Genomic DNA, 6919 nt, shown 5'->3' with positions numbered 1-6919 from the left:
GATGGTGGCGGCGGCGTACGAAGGCACGTGAGGCGCGGGCGCGTCGGGGCGGCAGCACTGGCGGTCCGGGCCGGTCGGGCCCGCGGTGGGCTGCACGGTCCGCGGCGGAGAGGAGGGGAGGCGCGGCTGAGGTGGCGCTCGGCGATTGGGTGAGGCCGGTGGCGCGATGACGTGGCATCCTCTGATAGGCCGGAGTGAGGTGGCATTGACGAGCGGACATGTCCGGTGCGGCGCGGGATGAAATGTCCGGTGGCGCGAGGGGGAAAATTAGGGTTTCATCTGCGTGAGAATTCCGAAGGAGAGGACATACTTATAGGTAGAGGGAGCTAGGAGAGTCCAAATGAGGTGCGGTTTTCGGCCACGCGATCGTGATCGAACGACCGAGATGATGGAGGAGGTTTAGGTCGGTTTTGGGCCACTTTGGAGGGGTGTTCGGCTGCAACACACACGAGGCCTTATCGGTCCCTCGGTTAACCGTTGGAGTATCAAACGAAGTCCAAATGGTACGAAACTTGACAGGCGGTCTACCGATAGTAAACCAAGGCCACATGACAAGTCTCGGTCCCATCCGAAAACGTTTAACACCCGCACACGAAAGGAGGTAGAAAGGGACACCGGGTGACATAGGAGCGCCGGATTGCAAAACGGACAACGGGTAAAATGCTCAGATGCATGAGATGAACATGTATGCAAATGAAATGCACATGATGACATGATATGAAATGCATGACACGCAAACAATGACAAGGCAACAACAGCGAATAACTGGAGGACACCTGGCACATCGGTCTTGGGGCGCTAGAACACTCCACCACTACGAGAGGATCTCGTCCCGAGATCTAGAATGGCACCAGAGGGAAAACGTAAGAGAAAGAGAAGAGGTAAAACTAAGTTGCTTCTTTGACAAATGAGTGAAACCAAGGAACCTTGCAAGGTTAAGAAAGCACTCCGTTAAGAAAGAGGAATAAGAAAGAACCGATTCGGTAACACTTCGGTTGAAAAGAGATGAAAGACTTGATAAAATGAAAGAGCTTGAGCAAGGGGACACAACACTCCGGTTAAATGGATAAAACAAGAAAAGAACACGATCATGACAAAACAAGAAGATGGGTTGAAGAGAGCAACAATACAATGCCTCCGGAACAAAAGTGAGAATGGACTGGAATGAACGAAGGAAAACAAGATCTTGAGAGAGCACGCTTACAACAAAAGCTAGAACGGAGTTGTTGGAAAACCAACAACGAAAATAATAAGCTTGATATGGTCTTATGGAATACATCTCAAAATTATGAGGTGACAACCTGCCACTCACGGGAAAAAGAATTTGATTGGTATGAACAAGGAGACGAGAAAGCTTATTTCACCGGAAGGATGAAAGAAGAACTTGGTTCATTTATAAGCACCATAAATAGCAACAATCCTTAGGGAAAACTTTAGGTGAAATATAACCCAAGATAACTCCAACGAAGAGGTTGATGGATTTAATATACCCCATTGTTAACAACCTGTGGATCATGAAACATGAGCTCAAATTATCAAGAATGACATCATACCACCTCCAATGATACGGAAGAAAGAATTGCACTCTGGATAGCAAGATGAAGAATACTTGAGCTCCCTAGAAATGAATCTCGATGAAAACTTCAAGAAGGAAGTAAATCCTTGATGAACCATCATGTCGAGCCTTCGTGAGAACTCCGGTAGTAAAAGAATGATCAAATGAAATGGAGGATGAAAAGAATAAGGTTGAAGCCTTGCAATGATTTAAATGAAATCTACATGGTGATGTAATTGCGAGAGCTAGGAATTCCGGGAAAAGAAAAGATAAAGCATCTCGAACCGAGAATGTTATATGATGAACCTCCGGAATAAGGAATTGAATAAACTCGATGAAACAAGAATAAGAATTACATTATGCTTATCCTTCACCAATTAAATTGATGACAATCAACGGATTTGGCATATTATTTATTCTCATAGAAAGGATTAAGATAGATATAGCGCAAACTTGGAAAGGTCCTCGACAGTCCACTGGAAGGATTGAAACAACGAATAAATTGATATGATAACCAAGGAAGAGAATTGTTGAACGAACCACCGTAAGAATTGAAAAACGAATGAAATAAAGGAATGAATCACCGGTAAGAATTAGCAAATGAACGAAGATGTTTGAGAGAATTCAGATCCATGAGAACGAAGAGATTACGAGCTGATTAGAGAGTCCTTGATTTAAACACCGGTATGATTTAGAGTATGAGAGCTGAAAGCTGAGAATGACTAATTCTGAGATGATGGGCTCCGAATGAACAAACTAAAAAAATACTCTGAATTACTCCGGATGGGTGAGAAGAATTCTCACAATCGAAAAACAATTATGAGAGGATGGCATTTAAGCTAGAACCACAAATCTTGAAGAGAATGGAGTAAGATATGGAGGAAAAATATTCTTCGGTCTTCAAATGTTGATAATGACGATGAGAAACACCACCAAGAATTATTGAGGTACTCCGGAATTAAAATTGGAAAGGTTGAACCAACGATGAAAAGAATTTGAAAGATCTAGGAGAAAGGCAATAGACTGATGATAATTCATTCTTATGTCAAACTTCGAAATGAATTTGAAAAGCTCCGAGAAAATAAGAAGAGTCTGGTAAGATCCGGGGAAAAGACCTGTGGGTTAGGGCCCACTCAAGAGAAAAAAAACACCGTTGAAAAGATTTAAGGAGAGAGATAGCACCGGTTGAATAAAATGGCTTGATTCAGATAACATCCTCGAACTAGGTTGAATGGATCTTGAATGACAAGACGAGCCTTTTGCGATATCTTGAGCACTCCGGAACAAATGAATAGTGAGAAGTGAATTATTATGAGGTGCACCGGTATGAGAAGGCATTTGAAACGAGGAAAGGAATATGATCAATCCCAAAAGCTTGATTTGAAACCACCGGAGAAGAAAAGAATGAAGGATGATGAACTTGCAGAGCATCTTCATGAAAATCACCGGATAAGAACATTGAAAGGAAAGAAAGAAGATACTTCACATCAATAAAATGATACTTGATTGAGATATAAGAGTCCTCGAAGAAAAACAAGGGTGGGTGGGCGGGAAAAAAACAAAGGCAACTTGGAGACGGATGAAACAAACAACATTGAGAAGACTTGAGTTGATCTTGCGGATGTTGAAAATGAACGGATCCGCTTGACGAGAGACACACTGATTGAAAAGGATTGACATGACAATCTCGATTATCATGAAGGATTGGCATTCACATGGGAACATGAGAACACCGCTTAGGAAAAAGGTATGCAATCACACTTGACTTTGAAGCAACTCGAATACCACAACTCAAAACAAAACAAGGATTGACTTGCAAAATAAGCCAGAACAAACATATGATAGAGATTTCTTCCGAAGTTTTCGTGGTGGGGCCTACACGGGCTCGATCGTACAGCACCATCATGTACAAGGCAGTGCACATGACATACGAAGCGTCCCCGAGTCGGCATAGCCAAGGACTCTTTAAGACACAACAAGACCACTATAAAACTGACCGTGGATAGCCGGACCACTAGACGTCGAACCCCAATTTCATATCATACATCTGTCGGAAAGATATCCTAAGAGCTACTTGAATTCCCACTTATAAACTCCCGAAATTTTCCGGTTAAGCAATCAGGTGTTGGGGATACAGGGGAAGCATAATATCTCACCCAAACTAGCAAATCCTACATCCAACTGTATCCATCCTTCAACATATAACCAAGAAACCTTCAGAAATCATTTACCTCAGCCTTCAAAAAGCATCTGTTATACGAGTTATGGCAATACTCCCGAACTCCCGCCCCAGTACTAGGTGGCGTCGAGGTTATCTCACCAACAACTTCATAAAAGAGATTTTTGATGTCGGCCAAAAAAATCAGGTATTCCAGAATCTCAACGATAAAATTGTGACGACAACACCTCGGAGCTCAACTCCCCGGGACACTGCCACAACCCCTAAATGTCAGGAGGCACCAAGAACAATGTTCTCGTCATAAAACCATCGGAACAATTCCAAGATACCCGCGTGATCCTAAAAAATTTTTAGTGAAATTTGAGAAGAGAAGAGTCAAAATTCTACGTCAGGATGCCTTACCAGAGCGACGAACGGACTGAGGAGTAAAAAGAATTCCTAACTCTCCGATATATTTAATCCTAAATGACTCAAAACATTTTTCTAGACTCAACAACGCCAGCGATTCGATCAAGCAGGGGGGCTCCTAAAGTCGGGGAAGGCTCTGATTACCAACTTGAAACGCCCTCGACGCGGCTTTATCTCCCACGTGTCGAAGCACGACTTAGAGGCATAACCGCATTGAAAGCAATGTCGCAAGTGAGGTAATCTTCACACAACCCATGTAATACATAAGGGAAAGAGATACATAGTTGGCTTACAATCGCCACTTCACACAATACATGAATAAAGCATTACATCATCCAGATTCAACCAAGGTCCGACTACGGAACCAAAATGAAAGAAGATGTAACACCCTCGATGCGACGATATCTCCCACGTGTCGAGGCACGACTTAGAGGCATAATCGCATTGAAGGCATATGTCGCAAGTTAGGCAATCTTCACAACATCCCATGTAATATGAATAATAAAGGGGAGATAACATAGTTGGCTTACACTCGCCATGTCAATCAAGTACATAAATAACATTACATCATCCAAACACTCATGGCCCGACTACGGCGCCAAAATAAAAGAGAACCCAACATGCGACACGGTCCCAATCACCCCAACTAGGCACCACTACTGATAATCGGGAAAGGAAACATAGTAACGTTGAGAGTCTTCGTCGAACTCCCACTTGAGCTCATACGCGTCTGCTGGAGCAGAATCATCAGGCCCTGCATCTGGTGTAATAGTAATCTGTGAGCCACAGGGACTCAGCAATCTCGCACCCTCGTGATCAAGACTATTTAAGCTTATAGGTAAGGCAAGGTAAAATATGAGTGGAGCTGCAGCAAGCGACTAGCAAATATGGTGGCTAACTTATTCGCAAAAGAGAGCGAGAAGAGGAGGCAAGGCGCGAGCGAGAAACTAGAGAACAACCTGCGCAAACATTGCTCCAACACCGTGTCCACTTCCCGGACTCCGCCGAGAAGAGGCCGTCACGGTAACACACTCAGTTGATTCATTTTAATTAACTTAAGGTTCAAGTTATCTACAACCAGACATTAACAAATTCCCATCTGCCCATAACCGCGGGCATGACTTTCGAAAGTTCAAAACCCTGCAGGGGAGTCCCAACTTATCCCATGACAAGCTCTCAGGGTCAACGAAGGAATAGACCTCCTCCCAAGACGTTCCGATCAGACTCGGTATCTCGGTTACTCAAGATACTTCGACAGGTTAAAACAAGACCAGCAACACCGCCCGAATGTGCCGACAAATCCCGATAGGAGCTGCACATATCTCTTTCTCAGGGCACACTCAGATTGTCCTAGGTACGGGTAGGCCAGCCCAGAGTTGCCCCTGGTGGCCACCGGTAGCTGACAGGTGGACCAACACTCAGAGGAGCACTGGCCCGGGGGGGTAAAATAATGATGACCCTTGAGTCTGCAGAACCCAAGGGAAAAAACGCTAGGTGGCAAATGGTAAAACCAATGTTGGGCATTGCTGGAAAAGCTTTAATCAAACCGAACTATCAAGGGGTTCCCATTATAACCCAACCGCGTAAGGAACGCAAAATCCGGGAACATAACACCGATATGACGAAAACTAGGGCGGCAAGAATGGAACAAAACACTAGGCGAGAGGCCGAGCCTTCCACCCTTTACCAAGTATATAGATGAATTAAGATATAATAGCAATATAATGATATCCCAACAAGTAAAAAAGATGTTCCAACAAGGAACGACCTCCAATCTTCACCTGCAACTAGCAACGCTATAAGAGGGGCTGAGCAAAGCGATAACATCACCAAACAACGGTTTGCTAGGACATGGTGGGTTAGAGGTTAACATGGCAATTTGGGAGGCTTGAAAGCAAGTGGTAGGCATCATAGCAATGGCATAGCAAAAGAGCGAGCAAACTAGCATAGCAAAGATAGTAGTGATTTCGAGGGTATGATCATCTTGCCTGAAATCCCGCAAGGAAGAAGAACGCGTCCATGACGAAGACAAACGGACGTAGTCGAACGAATCCTCACAACACGACGTTATCGGAACCAACCCGAATAAGCAACACCGGAAAGAAGCACACAACATCGTAAACAACCAACACATGAACATGATATGATATGCGGGATGCGGTATGCGATGCATATGCATGATTGGACAAGGAATGCATGAACCTGGCCTCAACTTGGAAAACCAAGTGTGCCACTGGAAAGATGAGATGAAATCCCTTGAAAACGATATAAAGAACGCCGGAATCGGAGTTACGGTTTGGAAATGGCAAGCGATTCAAATATGACTCCGGTCTGCGATTTACAGCAAGTAGCCGTCTAAATGCAATGAGATGAGCATGCTACAACACCCAAACATGACAACAAAATACATGGCAGGGATGCACACAAGATGCTTAACAAAAGACTAGCACTGAGCTACGGCCAATTCATCCATTAACAGGTTCAAACAAGTATGGCAAAAATGCATATGACAAACAGATCTCAGACTTGGTGAAATTAACACTTGTCTGGAATTTCAGATCAGGTAGCACTCTTCGGAGCAACAAAACTACATGCTACAAGACCTGAACATGGCAAAGTAAAGCATGTCATGTAGCTACTCAAAGATCTTAGCAAAAGTTCCTTAGTGACCTTGAGCCAAAAGGGATCAGAAAATACAATTGCAAGCCTGTGAACATAGCAAAAACATAATCAGTTCTCAGACTTAGTGAAAACTGGAGCATGCTGAAACATAACTC

The sequence above is a fragment of the Triticum dicoccoides genome, chromosome 4A (assembly GCF_002162155.2).
Source record: "Triticum dicoccoides isolate Atlit2015 ecotype Zavitan chromosome 4A, WEW_v2.0, whole genome shotgun sequence".
NCBI classification, from domain to species: Eukaryota; Viridiplantae; Streptophyta; class Magnoliopsida; order Poales; family Poaceae; genus Triticum; species Triticum dicoccoides.
The sequence above is the reverse complement of the archived record's forward strand: the minus strand, read 5'-3'. Positions refer to the sequence as shown.